The 18,587-nt window shown below is 35.2% G+C and overlaps 1 protein-coding gene across 1 annotated transcript in view; it reads left to right on the top strand.

Moving 5' to 3' along the window:
• Nucleotides 1-18,587, top strand: part of LOC121436660 (nik-related protein kinase-like) — a 100,389-nt gene that overhangs the window by 24,532 nt on the left and 57,270 nt on the right. The window lies entirely within an intron of this gene.

Here is an 18,587-nt window from a genome sequence, read left to right as displayed (position 1 = left end):
TTTTGCTATTTTCTTGTCAAATGTATTCCTCCATTGTTCCAGTCAACTCTGTAAATCCATTTAAGAATAAATAAGGAAATAAGAGAGAAAAAAATGTTTGTCAAACCACGTGTTTGACTAAATTAATTCTTGGTTAGTTTACACTGGCTGAATATGTCATTCAAGATGCATAGCCTCAAGCTACTGCTGGACTTTTATATTTTCCTGGTAAGAAACGGAGGCAATATGAGTATGATATTATATATAGTTAATGAGCTTCAGACAAAACATATTCATTTGAGTCACAGAAAGTACCAACCCTTATGTACTCTAAAATACATCACCTGTGTTTCTCCTAACCTTCACCCAAGTTGACTGAATCCAGACTCACTATATCCTGGTACATAATATTTTAAATGGATATGCCAATTCATAAAGGTTCTTAAGTTCTCTCAGAGGTTGGCTTTTGGTAATTATAGGAAAATATCAATCCAAAAACATGGATATTTGATCAAATTTATATGTAATAGCTTTGGAATTATATTGTTATTCATATGCTAGTTGATGAAGAATATTCATGGAATGAAAAATAATGAAAGAATATCAATGTTCACTAACTACAGGCCATCCTAATTTTGGTAAAAAGAAATAAAATAGTCCAGGCTAAGATGTCTTTACCACAGTACTACTGTCTGTTTAGGTAAAAGAGTAGGGAACTTGGGATCACTTACAGTGATACAAGGTCCAGTTTTCTTAGAAACAGAATCAAGTACATTTGAGATTAGTAAAGAACCTTAACAAATATAATTCAGTAAACATATGGGAAGAAAATTTTGCATAACGGTTGAAAACTTGAGCTATGGAGTCAGATGTTTTGGATCTATATATTCTGTCCCTTAAGTGATTACTTTCCTCATCTGCAAAGTGAGTATAGTGATATGATTTGACCGATCAAGTAGTCATGAGATCTAACTGAGTTTATGTATGTAGCTTTTGGAACTAACATGTTATGTAGTCAGCCATCAGCAGTTTTGTCATTGATGTTAATTGAATCTAATGACTGACTTTGAACGAATGGGGGACAATACGATATCATATTAAGCATACTACTGAAACTTCAAGCATTTATTTCCTTTCTAAAGCAGTCATTGTTTTGTTGCTCTGTTCTACTTTTTCGAAAATAGATCTCTAATGAGGGAAGAATATAAGATAGGGTAATGGAGTACATGCGCAATGAATGCAGAGGGGGACTACTAAGGAGAGAAGATCAGCAACAGGAGAGCAGGGTGGTAGTGAGGTAGTGAGAGAGGTGGAAAATAAGAATGTATGAAACTGCTCTAATGAAACCAGTTACTTTGTATACTGACATAAACCAGTAAGAAAAGTGAAAGCAGGAGTGCTCTATCTTCGCTTGGTATCTTAATCCTCTAAAAGTACAGGCAGTTGATTAAGAAGCAAAAGCTTGATATAGATCCTGTGTTTCACAGTGATCTTCATAGCCAGCTATCAAGCAGCTGGATGTAAAGAGCTTAGAAATCCAACCCTCCTGCTGGTCAAAGGACTGGAAGTGGTTTATAATATTATTAATATGTGAAATATCAAGGTGAGATATGAGAAACTAAAATAAAAAAAGGAAATTATTTCAAGAATCTAACAAAATAATGAGATTAACAGAATAGAATAGAATGGACTTTCTGGTATTCTAAGTGAATGGGTGAATAACTACAATCAGGCATCACTTAATGATGGTGATACATTTGGATAGAAAAGCTCTTAGTGAATGTCTTTCATGTTAGTTAGAACCCTATAGATATTATATATGTGTGTGTGTGTGTGTGTGTGTGTGTGTGTGACCACCTTCATATATGCTATCCATTGGCAGAAGCATCATTATTCAGCAAATTAAAACTCTTTTATATCATTTTACACAGAACTTGTATGTCTTCAGAGAAAAACAACTAATTGTTTTGTGGTCAAATCTTAAATAGTTAAGGATAATCAGAAGGACTCCTTGGCTGCACATAGGTGTTATATTACATAAAAATCTTACCAAGCAAGTAGAGCTATAGCAAAACAAGTTTAAAAGCTATTTTCTTCAGGTGTTTATGGATAGTCAGGAAAAAAATTCAGCTGCAATTCTCATAACCTCTATGTCTGTAAAGAGTAGTTAAGACTGACATTTCAACATATGTGAATAAGCCACATTCAAGCCGTCTTGTACCCCACTTCTTTTGCTTCTATGCCTCTTCTATGTTCCTTCTTCCTCTGTCTTTTTTGATATTCTCTCTCTCTCTCTCTCTCTCTCTCTCTCTCTCTCTCTCTCTCTCTCTCTCTCTCTCTCTCTCTCTCTCTCCTCTTTATTAAATCTTTGGAGGTTTCACAGCATGCACTCCAGTTCTGTTCACCCTCCAGTCCTCCTATATTACTCCCATTCCTGTTGCATCCTCCACACAAAAGAAAACAGAACAAAGCAAGGAAGCAAACAAACAAAAGCAAGAACAACAACAACAACAAAAGAAAAATCCCATTAAACAAAAACAGAACTAACTGGACAGTGGTTGTGCATGCCTTTGATCCCAGCGCTCTGTTGCTCTCTTTATTGACGAGACGCTTTGACTCCTCTCCTCTCCTCACCAGCAAATAAACCATGACATATTAGAAAACTTTAAACAAATATAGAAAAATAAAATGTTTTTGATTGTCCCTATATTAAGTTAAAAATTTAGTAAAATAAAAAATCCAATTAAATGATGAATCCACTATCAGAGCTGTAATATAATATAGTAAGACACACACACACACACACACACACACACACACACACATATATATATATATATATATATTGTGTATATATATATATTGTGTGTGTATAATATATGGCAGTAGTTACATTATTACATGTATTTCTTAAAACTCATAAAAATGTACACTAATTTTAGTATGTATTTATGTATGTAAATTATACCTTAATAGACATATCCTAATTATAACCCAGTAAACCTATCCAATAATTGTGCATCATGCAAGGAATGTTACATATACCTTTAATCCAAAACCTTAAATCCCAGTACTTTGGAGTTAAAGGCAGGGAGAATAGCTACAAAGACACCCTAGGTTATAGAAGACCCAGCAGAAGAGTCAAATAACCAGGAGATTTGTTGCAAGACAGTAACTTCTGTATATGAGAGGGAAGTTGTATCCATGAAACCTTAACAATACAATTGCCTAAAGTATACTTGAATATGATAATACCAGTTGATATATATCCTACATAGTCCACCCCTGCATGAAGAGCTACAGGGAGAGGGAGAATCAGTCTTCTTTAGGAACAAATCCCCTGTATCCACTTGCAATGGTCATTCCTAAACACATGTACATACAACATCATTAAGGAGATTCAACTGGCTGTAATTATGAACATATATGTGTGTGTGTATGTGTGCATACATATATATAACCAGTATATATATATATATATATAATGTGTGCATACATATATATAACCAGTATATATATATATATATTATATGTTACAATAATAATTAAAGAACAAGAGGCCATGAGTTTTAGAGGAGTTGGAAGGAAAAGATGGAAGGGGAAATGATATCAATACAGTACTCATGTGAGCTTCTCAAAAACATAAAGAAAAATGAAAACATGAGACAAATGCATAGATTAATTAATGGCAGACAACCAAAATAATAAAAATGTAAAATTCTAAAGCCAATCATGGTAGTGTGCACCTCTTTTCTTGGGTAACAAATAGTAAGGCTGGGAAGGATTGCTTGTTGAAGTCAGCTTGAACAAAATAGCAAGACCCCATCCCATAAAAATAAAAGATAAAATTTTACAGATGAAAGAATTGAGACCGAGATCCCACAGACATAATTTCATGCTTGGCCAGGAACATTCTTCATCCAAGTGGCACCATCAGGTTACTTTACTTTTCTGTAGTTTGTTTATGTGTCTGCAAACTGAAGGGTTTTGATTAGAATCTCATTAAACTAAGGCGGTTCTCTGTTGAGGTGACCTGATTTGCAGGGTGATGGCGGGAATAGAATTGTTTAAGTATCAGAAAGTAAATCATCTGTCACAAAAACAGGTGGAATGGATAATGTCACGTGAAATTTGAGAAACATCTGTTTGCCTATAACAGGGCCTGGGTCAAGATGGAGCCACCTGGTTGAAATGATGTATCAGGTTACAAAACTCAGAATCTAGTTGACACAGGACATTTTGAGCAGTGTGTAGACGGGAAGGAGGAGACTTTCCAGTTTTATAGTTTTAAAAATTGTTTTACTCTAATTTCTTTTTCACGTAGGGACACACAAGCAAAATTATTTTTGCCACAATTTATAGTATTTCTGTGGGCATGTAGCACAGTTTCTTTAAATTTTGAGGGGAAATCAATAGTTGGGGATTCATTTTCATGCAGAAAGTTAGAAAGAATGCAAAAGTGGTTGATGATAATGTTGGAATACTATTTGATTTTGATTTCTTTTTGAAGCTCAAGCCTATAACTTTGCATTGAATGTAGTAGTTCTGTTTGATTTTTCAGTGTTTAGTGCTTACCATGGGTCAAGCATTGTGATACTTTTTGTATTTATATTTTTATTTCTAATTTTGTCTCTTTTCTTTTTCTTTCTTTTCTTTTCTTTCTTTTTATTGAGACAGGGTTTCTCTGTGTAGCTTTAGAGTTTGCCCTGGAACTCACTCTGTAGCCCAGGCTGGCCTCAAACAGAGATCCACCTGTTTCTGCCTCCCAAATTCTGGAAGTAAAGGTGTGTACCACCGCCACCCAGCCTTCTTTTTAATTTCAAAAAACAACTCTATGTGGAAAAGTTACTCCTTTTTCTCAGATGAGGCAACTTCCTAATATCCAATAATTTTGAATACCTTGTTATGAGCATTTGACCTCTTGTGTACCTTTCTTGAATAATATATTTAAATATTTTGTCAATACAAGTCCCAGAGAAGCTACATAATTATCTTCTCTTATTCCATGAATTGTCTTTATACTTCAATTTTTGACACAGGATCTCATGTGTCCCAGGTGTGCTTTAGACATACTATGTAGCCAGGGATATACTCACACTTGTGGTCCTTTCGCCCCTGTCTCCCCAGCCTTATAGTTTAGTTTTCATAAATTCAATTTATCTATGTTTACCTTACTTCTTTGGGCTTTGTGGGGGGTCATAGTTAAAAAATAAGTTTTCTTCTACTATGTTTTACTTTTATCTTTTGTATTTAGGTAGTTTATTCATTTTGAGTTACTGTCTGTATAGAGTAGAAAGAAGTTGAAAGTTTAAAAAAAATTATAGTTTCAGTATTATTTGCTAAAGTTCTTTAACAGTTTCCAATGACTTGCGCTGCTATTCTCATAAAAAATCCCAATAAGCTGTAAATATAAAGATTTTTAATTTATTTTGTGTAATTGTCAGGGCTATTAATTATTCTTGCTATGGAGTTGGTTTAGACATTTTGCCTCCGTGAAAATGAGATAGTAACATAAAAAGTGAGCTTACTTGCTGTCAAGTAATTATTGAAAGGATTTTATACTCATGAAAGAATAGTGACTTTTAACACTGAATGCAAATGTGGCCAGATGTGGCCATTTATACTTGCAATACTACCACTTTTAAGTCCAAGGCATTATTGCTGTCAGGAGGAGGCATGCTTCCTAACAGAGTTAGTTTCATGCAAGCTTGGGCCTACACTGAAACTCTGGCTCAAAATAAACTAGCAAACAAAACAAAATAAAAACAAAACCACAGAGGCAACAACCAGAAGGAAAATTTAATTGAGTCTCTGTTATAATAAATTAATTTTCGCTACACTAGTTTAACCTTGAATTTGTATTTAGTTGGTAGCTAGTTTGGGAAAAAAATACATAAATGTCATCATTGGTGCTGTCTGTAAAATCCAAGAATTCCTCACTGATTAGCCACTAAAATTCAAACAGGAAAAGAAAAGGAAGCCAGATAATCATCCTGCACTAATTAAACCTAATCATAAGACATTTCACAAAACAAGAATCACAGGAAAGTCATCATCCATATCTAAAAGGAAGAGAAAAGTATTTTAAAGTCTCAGACATACTTTCTTCCTCATGATTTTCCTTTGACTGAGATTATCCAGAGATGTGTTTCAAAGGCTAGCAATGGGTGACAGAATATTTTGGTACCAGGATATGGATCATTTGATGTACAAACAAACTATATAGAGAAAAAGTTGGCTCCAAAGTGAATGTATTTGTGGCTTTAACTTTCCTAAGTCAACATTTGTGATGAACACAATTAGTGACAGATGTTAGACCCAGGATAGGGAGGGTTGTATTTATGCCATCTTCTTAATGCGTCCTAGCAAATTTACTGAACTTCTTTCTAGTAGGCAATATATTTGTGGCAGGGTGGCACTGTATGTACATAGCAAGCTCACACTTTGGGTTTAAACTTTCTGTATGATAAGTCATGGGTTTGAAAGTAAAGATTTTAGTTATTAGAAAAATAAAATGTAGCAGGAAATGGTATATCCCATTCATTCTTGGGATTGGCCTAGGGGTGGAAAATCATATTGTATAGTTGGTAGATAAGGAAAAGTTGGTATGTTGTGGAATAGTATAATATATGAATTTTATGAAATTACGACCAAAATCATTTCATTACATTAGTTACACTTGCTAAATATCATGAAAAAGTCACTGTGAAGACACCAGGGATAATTTTAAGGATGCTAAAGTTGCAAAAGTTAAGAAGGCAATTGTGTTATTGAATACTATTGGGGAAAAGAGTAGCAACACCCTCTATTCAGACTTACCATACATCAAGATTATTGGGTTAGTTGAGCAAACATATATATTTGCAAAATTGTCATTTTCAATGTTTATTACTGATGTTTAGTCAAAATATTTCATAAACTTGTCTCATTTTATCAGCTTGCTACAGATAAAGCAGCATCCAAGATCTTCTATATACTTGAAGAATCTTTCAAGTAAACATTAGGCCTATTCTCCCTGCAGTGTAACAACACTAGTACCTGCAAACTTCCTTGTTAAGACTAACAACTCAGTAATTTCTTCACCTTTAATGGTAACAATATTCAAATTGATTGAAGTGAAGTCTATTCAAAAAGTCACTTTCTATAATTTTTCAGATGAAGGAAGGAGCCTGGCAATCTCAGAATTCTAAGTGACTTGACTTTTTTACCTGATTTTTTTCACACTGTCATTTTAGTCACCTCATATAGTGATTTCTAAGAATTATATAAGCAAGGCTTACGTTAAGGCATTTCCTAGACACTTTCACTATAGAAGTCAGTTTGCTCACAAATGCAAGAGAATGATCTTCTGAGGTTTCCCCCATACAAGGGCATTCTGTGACATGAACCTATTTGTCATTTGTGAGGAGATTTAAATTTGTACCTTAGTTTTTCTATATTTCCATTTTATTTAGATTATATACTTAGAGATATTGTGAATTTAATATCTTCATCAAAGGACAGACCATACAATTATCAGTAGAAGAGGAAAGAATCTCCAGTTCTCAGTAATAGTTAATAACCAGAGATCTAAGTGAAATATGAAAACATCAGTCAGCATATAATACCGCATAGTATATTTAGTTACCTCATCAACATGGAGGAGATCTTGACACTTCTACAGGCCACAGGCCAGCTATGACTTGGCAGTTTTGAAAATCAAGTTGGTCTGTTTATTAAAAAAAACCCTCAGGTGTTTGAAGATCCTTTAAAGTTAAATAAAATGTTAACACAGAATATGTGAAACCATCAGGTGTAATAGTTGTAGAAACAAATCTAAGGCTTATAGAAATCTGCATTTATTTTAACTGGTGGCAAAAACAGTTGTGTTCAAAGTGTGCAAAATTAAAATAAAATGTGAATCACACACACATATATTTCTCAATGGCTAAACAATTTTCCTGTTTCAACTTGATGATTAAACTTGCCAAAATAATACCAGTTCTGATTGACATTCTGTAAGGGAACACTGGGTCAAGACAGAATTAATTTACTAGAAAAAAATAAGTCATTCAAGGAACCTAGATTTTGCTATAATAGTAGCTACATTTCACAAATTCCAAAGAAAAAGAACGAGTCACATGAGTTACTTGGCTCTACACATTACTCAGTATCCTAACACTTATTGAATATCAGTTAACATAAAAACCACAACTCTCCCCAGTTTTATCCCTTTTACAAGAAAAAAAGCATTCTATTCTTTCTCCTCTTTTCTTCATTCCTTTTATTCCCTCTGGATCCATTTCTCTCAGCTCTTGTGTCAGGAAGGCAGCATGTGGGTATTCTACACTTTCCCAGTCCTAAGTTACTCCATCAGGATAGAGCTGTTTCCTTCTACTCCCCATATAGCACTGTGTTTACCTTCATCCTTGTGAGATGTTTTCTGCCCCCCCCCGCCCCTCCTCACCTCCTGCTTGGAAATTTCCTTATTGCATTCCTTTGCAGCTGCATAATGAGACATTTTGCAAGGGTTCTACTAAGCAAGGTAATAAGAAAACAGTGCATCTAAGACATTAATTGTGATCGTAGGGGGAGAACAGTGGATGGGAAAGCAGTTGGGGTAGAAGTACATTCTGAGGACAGATTGGTTTTTGCTAGAAAACAGTCACTAAGGAGGTCTTGAGCTCAGTCTTTCAGGTATTACCCCATAAAGACTTGAGATGTTCTCCGACTTACCATAGTTTACAATGAAATAAAAGTATACAGTACATGACAGTAAGAACAGCCTTTAAACTACACTGCTGACAATGACTCATGGCTCAGTTATCAGCAAAAACCCTTGGAGACAAAATACTTTTGTGTTAAATACCAGATGTAGACATCCTGAGTCGTTTTTTTTAATTGCCTTGTTTAAGTAGAACTATAGCAGTATGCTCCAGTAGCTCTTAAGGTGTGCAACAAATGCTTGGGCCCATACAAGTGGCGAAGCCTGATGCACTGTAGTTTATGTAAATCTGTTATTTGGCCTGTAATTTAATGGGGCTTGGTATATTAATAAATAAATCAGATTCCACAGCTCTGCTCTCGGGAGCAGACGCCTGGGAGAGACGCCATGCCCCGCTCCCGGGATGAAGCTCCGACCCAGGATGGACTAGGCTAGAATCTCCCCGGTAAGTGCACCTTGGGGTGCTACACACAGATGATTAGAAATGGGCTAAATTAATATGTGAGAATTAGCCTAGAAGAGAATGGGCCAAGCAGTGTTTAAATGAAAAAAAAAATAATAAATAAATAAATAAATCAGAGTACCCAAGTAAAATAAACCATCCTACTTTGCCACCTTTCTTTTTAAGACTCAAACTCTTTTTCTGTCACTAAAGAAGACGAAGAATTGTTTAGGAAGAAAGGAATTGATCTGGCAGCCCTGTCACCATGCTGTGGAAAATACATTGCAGAATCGTCCCTTCATTTTTATCTTGCCAATACTGGAAATTTTTTTTTTTGGAACTCCATGGGGAATGGAAATACACTTTAGTCTTATTTTTCTAAATATAGGCTCAAGGAATTCTTCACTTTGTGAATATTCTAGGTGGTACATATAGCTTTCTAACAATAAAAGTTAGATACGTTTTTTAAAAAGGAAACAAAATCAGAAGATTCTTTGATGGTACAATTTTAGTTCTCCTGTGAAGTCTCAAATGGAATTGTTTTCTTAGTTCACATTTACTTTTATAAGCTATAAGAGGTGTAATATATAGTTGAATTCTAAAATTTATTGTTCTAATATTAAAACAGAAGAACTTTTAAGCAAAGTAATGGAAAATATGTCTAAAATAAATGAGGTTGGATTAGTAAAATTACAACATGATATTAATACAGTACATCCAAAATTACAGTGGAAGTCTTTGACTTTTGTTTCAAAATTTTTATAAATGTAGTTGACAAAAAATGATAACCTTATTTTCTTGAATTATGAAGAACTCTTTACCAAACAATTAGCGACTATTCTTTCTATGCACATATAGAACATTAAAAAGCCTGACTATATGCTTAAGTCTACATTTCAGAGAATCCGTATTCTACAAAACATACTGGATGCCTGAAACGAGGATCTAATTCAGCCTACGTGACAAAGCTAGCATAAAGACCAGGAAAATGGGACACAGGAGACACAGGTAGATGTGGACGTGACAGGAGACATTTACCTAGTTACCTAGGATATGGAGTGCTAATGAATTTCCCCCTCAGTTTATGTTTTGATATATAAGGCTGTTTGGAGAATAAACGAGAGGAATTCTTCTTCTCCAGGATGTGAACTTAGGATTTCATGAGGGACCACTGAGCATCTCCTCCTGATAAGCCCCCCCCCCAAAATTAGAAAGCGATGACAAAATACACTAAATCTTTATGATACATTCAGAAATGAACCACATGCTTATGTGTCTAATTTGGAGGCAAATGACTACTTTAATATAAATTCAAAAACATGTTATCTCAGATATTTATCTAATCAAAGAGTGCTTTTGTTTGCAATATTTAATACATATCAAGTAATAATAAATTTACAGCATAATTCATAAAGATTTTCTGAGGGCCTGAATAAAATATTGTTAAGTCAATTAGTATAATTGACTTACATGAAGGGAGATTATTTAATCTACTTGTAAAAGTAGATTTGTTCAAATTCTTTATTACCATTAGATTATATCACATATCTAGCTTGTTGTATAGTTTAAAGGGAATACAGAATAACTAAAAATGTACAGAGACAGGTGGAAAAAGTAAAAGAACACAACACCAAGACCAGAATAGGAAGTGATTCTTGGACTGTGTCTTGGATCTGTTGTTAATCCTATCACTGGCTGTGTGAATTAACAAATTTAGAGATTAGTAGTGAACAATATAGGAGGGAAAGTTATGAAACAATATGAAGTAGGAAAGAAAAGAAACTCAAATTTTAACAAGGCAAAGTTATACTCTGTATGCTCTCATGATATTTTATACCTTTTTTTATTCCAGATCTGAGAATATTTTCATGAACGTATGTTTCCTTTAGGTGACTGTCTTAATCTCTCATATTACCTTACATTTAAAGATTGCCTTATTAAATTGAACTGATATTCCCCAGTGATTTTCTTAAATAAAATCTGTTCCACGCTCCACATTAAATCTTTTCTTGAAATCATAGACACCCTCTCTACCTTAGACTCATACCCAGGGCTGTTGTGTTTATCCCTCTATAGGCAGACCTGGAAGAGTTAAGACTCTCCTTTTGAGTGGGGGGATTTGTAAGGCAAAGCTGTTGCTTCTGGTTGTCATGGCCCTCTCCTCATCTGTTTCAACGTGTTTCTTTCAGTAGTTGAGTTGCTTGGTAGAACTAGAGACACTGCAGGTCACATCTGTCAGAACACATGGAATACATTTTGTGTGAGTGTGTTAGCTGATTCATGCATTGCGGAAAGACGGCAGTTCATGCTAAAACACTGAGACACTGTGAGGAAGCATTATCCAGTCCGTGCTAGACCCTGCGCACTTACAAGGAATTTGTTTCTTTGCACTTGCCCATGCCCTGACACAAAGTCCCATGGTGAAGTCTAGACAGATCTTAGAGGGAAAGAAGCAACTCTGGGACAGAGAGCAGGCAGGGGAAGGAATGTGAAAAGTCAAGTGGCTTCTGATATCCAACCCCCTCTTATTTTTGTAATGTGCTTTCCGAGGAAAGCAGTTGTCGTAGGCTTAAAAGCATCCACAGTGAGCTGTGTAGCTCTCTTTGACTTCCTCATGTTTTCACTATATTTTACTGAATAATGATGCTTAGAAGTGTCGTCAGTGGATTTGAGGTACGTGGGCACTAGGCTCATGCAGGTCATAGTTTTCTCATCATATACAGTCCTAGACTGTAGGGTTGACATTTTAAAAGCCCCTCCCATCTATGTGTGTGTGTATGAACATTCCGTGTGTATGCAACTGCCAATAGGGGCCAAAAGAGCTAGGGTTACAGGTGCTCATCAGCCACCGGATATGGGTGCTAGAAACCAAGCTTAAGTCCTCTGAGAAAGCAGTTAGTGTTCTTAGCCTCTGAGCCAACATTTTATTCCTGTGGACTATGACTTTAAACTTGTATTAGTGACCAGCATTGGATGTTTTATGATGCCACCTACTTGTAAGAATAATTTTCAAAGGTTTTGTATTTTTTTCACCTTTAGATCTGACTTATGTAGCAATCTATTGAGGGCATCTCTTAGTTACCTACTAACCGCCATTCATGTATTTCTAATACACACACACACATACATACAATTTTAGTCAAGTATATTGGACTTTATTGTACATTTTTTGCAATTTTCTGTTTGTGCACTGTAGTATCAGAGAGAGCAACTGCATTTGCAAATGATGTTGCTACATATTTTGACCTATTTTCCCTGCAGGAGTAATAACAAGGGTAATAAAAGTCAGTTGAAGCTGCTGTATAAGCACACATAACTGCCTCAAATTACAGGGCAGACCCTAAGCTACAAAGCCACTGGAACCGCAAAGGCCCTCTGCTGCCTATTCACAGTTCTAGTAAGCATGACTATGACTGTCCCAGATTTCTGTAAGAGGAAAAGCATTAGTTTGTCTGGTTATTCTGATGCTTCTGTAGCTTTTTACTTTCAAAGTCTGGTTCACTATGAATTCATTTACTACAACTAGCCAAGGTCTGTGTAATTGGATGGTTTGCTATCAAAGAAAGAGGTAAAGTACTTGGCGCTCTCACTACTTTATGGCGCTGGACTTGACAGAAGTACACATCTGTGTGTATGTGTATGTATATATACAATATTAATATGTAGTATTAATATCTACTGCAGATAGTTAGTGAAGGTTTCAGTATAGGAGCACAGCTGAGGATTAGGTAATGCTACCTGACAGACAAACCTTCTGTGGGTTTGGCAAGAGCCTTGGTTCTGCTTACTTCTTATGGGTTCCTGCCCTCTGACACGGACAAGCATGTGTCTTTCTAAGACTTGAGGCTTTCTAACTTAAGAGAATTGTTTGGAACTCTAAGTGGCCTCCCAGTGGAACCACAGAGAAGATTGTAGGGTTGAAGAAGGAAAATTCACCTACTGATAAATCAACGTCCTTTGGATTCCTGGAGTACCGTGCAATACTGCAACGTTTAAGAGGTTTTGTCTGGAAATATCAGTGTATCATCGTGATGATTAGGAACTATGGTCTTCCTAAATTTTCTCCTATTTTATGTAGCATAAAATGATGTTTCCCGCCACCACTCACATGTCTACACTCTCCACTTGGCCCATCCCCTTCCGTTTTAGAATCATATTTCAATTAAGTTGGTTTAGCCCAATACGCATTTGCTGAATGCCTGTGATCCTAAAGTTAAGTAAAAATGAAAATTTCCCTTAACTGTCATCTATAAGTAGATGGAATAGGTAAATTATTTATTAGGTAAAAAATGTTTGGGGTATCAGATACATAAGTTATCAATTGATTATATAATTTAAGTTTATGTAACTTAGGTAACTGGAGTATAAACCTACCCTTATTTTATGCAAAGATGTGACATAGCTTTGCAATGGCCTGTAAAGAACAACTGTTTTGTAAGTGATATTTATAATAAGTAATATTTATGATCTCTTAAAAGAGTTTCTTCTTTGGAATTCTTAACAGAAAATGACTGCTTTTTGTTCTCCCCTGTAACTTTCCATGAAAGTTATAATAGTTTGATTATAGAAGTCTTAAATCCTAAAGCTTCAATGTTATAATAGTATTAATTCAGTTTCAGGCTCCATTTGCTTCCAGGCACAATCCCTTGCTTACTCTGAGTTATCTTCAAGTGGGAAGAGCAATCACACCTAGGAAGACTTTTCCATTTTTGATGCACATGCTCTGCCAAAATCTTTGTACCAATGAGAAAGATGCTCATACAAATATTGACATATTCTGCATAATGCTCTCTGGCAGTCATACATTCTAATGTAATGATCAGTGTGTGTTCTTGCAGTATCCTAGGCTTTGTGGGAATGAGAATTTTGTCATTTAGTAATTATCATCGATCAAATATCCACATATTTGTGTCCCTTAAAACATATATTTAAAAATCTAAGTTTGAAGCCCATAAAATTCATTTTTCTTTCAAAATATACTACAACTCCTTGTAAAGAGTGATCGATATTTCATGCATGGCCTCAGTTCTCACCCTCCGTCTTTGCTATATCTTTGTTGATTTTAATCACACCTCCAAGAACTGAATACTCTGAAAACATCTGTCAATTTGGGCTTTTTAAGCTGGTTTGTATGATGGATGGAGAAAAAGAAAACAAAATGAGAAGACATGCATGTCAGAAACAGTACCCTTACAACCAGTCTGAAGGAATAGTTCCTGGGAGGCCATGCTAACCTTCTTTGAAACCCTTCAGCCAACCACGTGCTTTTGTATTTCTACATAGATCTGTTTATAGTAACTATTCAGTTAGTCATGTTGTCTCAGCAAGTGTTCCCAGATACTGCTTATGGCTGCCCTTGTGGTAGCCTTCAAGAATCAGTTGGATGTTGTCCTAGGGATCAAAACAGATGATGAAGGACAACACTGTGTGGATAAAAAGCAAGCCACACAGCTGTAGAATGAACATGAGTACCGAGAGTAGCTGAGTGGTCTTTCTGCACCACAAATTCATGTGGGTGCTTTCAGTTTGCCAACTGCAAACAAAGCAAATGACTGGAGGGACTCTGAATGAATGGCTGAAGAGAAGGCAGTTTTTCCACAACAATTTCTTTAACTACATAATATAAAAATTGCTTAATGGAGATTACAAGGCCATCAAGAACTATCCTATATTCTTTCTAGGGGAAAACATAGTAATTAACTGTTGCAGAATGATGGATTTTTACCAACACAGCTGTCACAACTGCTATTTTAAATCATTTGTTATGGTTTAAAATGTATAATCCCCAAGAAATTGATCATTACTGCAATTCAGTGCTGACTTTTCAGTGCCTTGACGATTTTGAAGCTTGCATCAGACGTTCAGCTAACAGAAGGCAGTCATACAGTAGACAACTAATGGCTTATTTAATCAGCGATGTCTTCTCTCCCCCTCTCAGCAAGATTTTACTTTCCCGCTGACATTTCAGATATGACTAAAGCAGGTGTGCTCTGGTGTTCTGTTTTCATTTTTTTGCTGTATGCTCATTCCCCCATTTATTAATATTTTTGTGTTTGGTGGGTTTCCCCAGTCATCATTGCCTGATAGTATTTGTTTATGAAGCTCTATCCACATGAGACCACGATTTAATCTCTAATCTTTTCAAATGCTGCGCCATATTCATGTTCCCATTGACATCTGTGCCACTTCCGTGACGGTTTCCCAACTATTCCAATGGCAAATAACTGGAACAGACACTCATCTTCACCTAAGCAGCCCCAAAGATGAAGGGAAGAAGTACGAAATAAAGAGCAAGAAAAGCTTAATTGAAAGGATCAGTGCCAACAGAAAGGAAATTTGGACTTGGAGAGATGGTTGACTTCTTGGTTAGTTAGGACCTGGTAAGGCTGAATGTTAGGCGATGTGGACACTGCTAAGTCATATATTTCTTCTGTAGTTCTAAGTTCAGTTAGATTTACTTTTGGAATGTTAGTGTTCAAATGAGCCTTCCTTTATTATTTTCAAGACACTTTCACAAATTGTAACTATTCTTTAGTGTAGTAATTTGACTTCCCAAGGGAATTGGAGGAGTCTGACTACCAAGTAGTAGTACAAGTCGTCCTTTAACCTTCAATATTGTGTTCATGACCTCCCCTTACCTTTTGTGCATATCAAGGTTTAGTCTCCAATTAAAGAAACACTACCTATACATTAAATCTACATATTATACATTTATGTAAGTATACATTATATCTACATGTTTGTGACTACTGTCTTCAATTTAGGGGTATGTAGCATTTTTTGTTAGTAAGATATATTCAGAATGCTGATATTAACATTCAAGACCAACAGCACAATAATGAACTCTGCTTTTCCCAGAGGAAGCAAACTAAATAATGCTGTTTATTTGACTAACCTAAATTAATTAAGAACACAAATCTTTGCCAAGTTGAAATTAGCACATTGAGGGGTATTTGTTCTCTCCTGAGTTACTTCAAATAGATATGTAAAAAGAGTACATGTTTAGTTCTGAAGACATTATAATTTGCTAGTACAGCTATTTGGGACCTTATTTATGTCTTTTTTTAAAAATAGTAGCCTGTATTAATTGTCTTGAACCCTTTAAGAGATTCTATTAAGGATTCAAGAATTTATATGAGTAACTATTTTTTGAGTTTTCTTTTCCCTAACTATCATAATCATACATATCTTAAAAATTGTGACTCCAGACAGCTTATCTTTCTATTATCTTTGAGTGTTTTATATTTTAAAGATTATTATTCCGGTCCAACTAATGGATTCTGTATATTGTTGATATTTCCGTAGGGAAAGTGGATGACAAAATCCAATTTATAGTTGTGGACTTTTCAATACTCATGAGAACCAATGACAATTCTTAATATTGTAGACAAAACCTGTCTGATTTCTTAGCATTTTCTGCATACATTTACAGAAAAATTCACATGCATAAAACACAAATTGTACCTGGAAAAGGAAAGGCCACATTAAACCCCCACATTGCAAATGATACACATCTCTCGCTACAGAACCTTCAGCTCTTATCAGAAAACAGCTTCCTCATAATCAGCAAACCACAAGATGGCACTACTGAACAATGAGTTTATTTCAGAGAGGCGCTTTCTAGATTCTCTAAATAGCTGGTCAGGAATAACCTTATCCCTCCCAATTAATGTCAGTCACTTTCACTGAAATACAGTGACACGGAGAATAGTGACTTGATAGTGGAGAAACTTCATAGGTCTTAGGGCAAGTGATCAAGGACAAAACATCGTAATTGTTATGTTGTAATACACTTCACTTATATGTGATATAAAGGGACTTCTTGCCCAAGTGTGCAACCTCAGAATAATTACAAGAAAGCATCAGACAAACCAAAGCTGAGATACATTATACAATGTGGTTGACCAAGAAAATCACAAATAAACTGTAATATAGTTTAAAGTAATATCATACCAACATTAAATTACTGTTTTTATTTATTATACCATGGTAACATAATATACTAACATTATAGAAAACTGAAAAAGAATTCATAGGAACTCTGCAATATTTTTAAACTAATCTCTGGATTTGAAATTATTTCATATTAAATGTTAAAAAACTCAGTATACAAATGTTACCTGAAACATTATCTTAATCGCAACACTTTATAATTATGTATTTTTAAATATGCTGGACATCTGTGGAAGCTTGTAATGGTTGTCTTAACCTATTAAATGATTTGAAGACCTAGGGTCTAGTTTCCCTTCAGGAATAGTGAGTAAATTCTTGAAACTCGACTTTAGTACAAATTGTGTGTAATTTTGAAATGAGAGTCAATCACAGATTGAGAGGACATTAACAAACTGTTTCTTTACACCATGATTACTAGCACTTAGTGACATTCCATTACCTCACTAATATGTGTTCACAAATATGGTGGTGATGGAGTTCTAATTTTGCAAGGTGTTAAATTTTGCTGTCAGTCAAAAAAGGTGATATATGATTATTATCTTTGCTAGTCTGCCAAATGCTTTATATTGTACAAAATAGTAGTATGAACAGAATAGCAGTTTGACCCGTGAATAACCTCTTAGAATCAAAAAAAAGGAAAGATGTAATTCACTGTGTCTACGGGGAAATGCAGGTATAACCAAACAAGGCCACAATCTGGAGTACAAGGTGAACTTGGAATTTGGGAAATTACTGCTCAACTTAGTATATAGTCCAAGAATAATTTTCTGCTAGAGAACTATCATATAAGGCATTCCACTTAGCTTACTCATAGTAACACTGGACTGGTATTTTTCTATTACCACAGCATGAAATATTTTTTTAAAAATTAGCACCCAAAATAAGCTTTAATTTAAAAATCTATATGTTTACTTTGATATTATTATAATCTATGATTTTCATTTAGCCTAAGATTACAATGTTAGACATCATTGTGATGCCAGTAAGAAAAAAAGTCTTCCAGAACTTACTTCATACGATTTTGGTTCCTATGATTCAAGACATATTAAGAAGTTAAGAGCCGGGCGGTGGTGGCGCATGCCTTTAATCCCAGCACTCGGGAGGCAGAGGCAGGCGGATCTCCGGGAGTTCGAGCCAGCCTGGTCTACAAGAGCTAGTTCCAGGACAGGCACCAAAGCTACAGAGAAACCCTGTCTCGAAAAACCAAAAAAAAAAAAAAAAAAAAAAAAAAAAAAAAAAAAAGAAGTTAAGAGGCTGTTGAATTAATTATGTGTCACTCTTACCAGTGATCACTATGGAAGAAATTGTGTGTATGAAGAAATATTCAATAGGAAGATAATCTCTGCACAGTGCCACATAAATGTGGTCAAAAGTGTAGAGTCAAATGTCTTCCTTTTGTTGCTGTCTTAATTGAAGATGTGTACTTTCCATCTGGATTCTTTGGTGGAACACAAATCGACACTACTAGTTATATTCAGTAATTTAGATGATCAGTTATGTCCACTGCTT

The sequence above is a fragment of the Microtus oregoni genome, unplaced genomic scaffold (assembly GCF_018167655.1).
Source record: "Microtus oregoni isolate MIOR12 unplaced genomic scaffold, Mior012 000050F_001, whole genome shotgun sequence".
Taxonomy (NCBI): domain Eukaryota; kingdom Metazoa; phylum Chordata; class Mammalia; order Rodentia; family Cricetidae; genus Microtus; species Microtus oregoni.
This window is presented reverse-complemented; position numbering and strand designations above follow the sequence as displayed.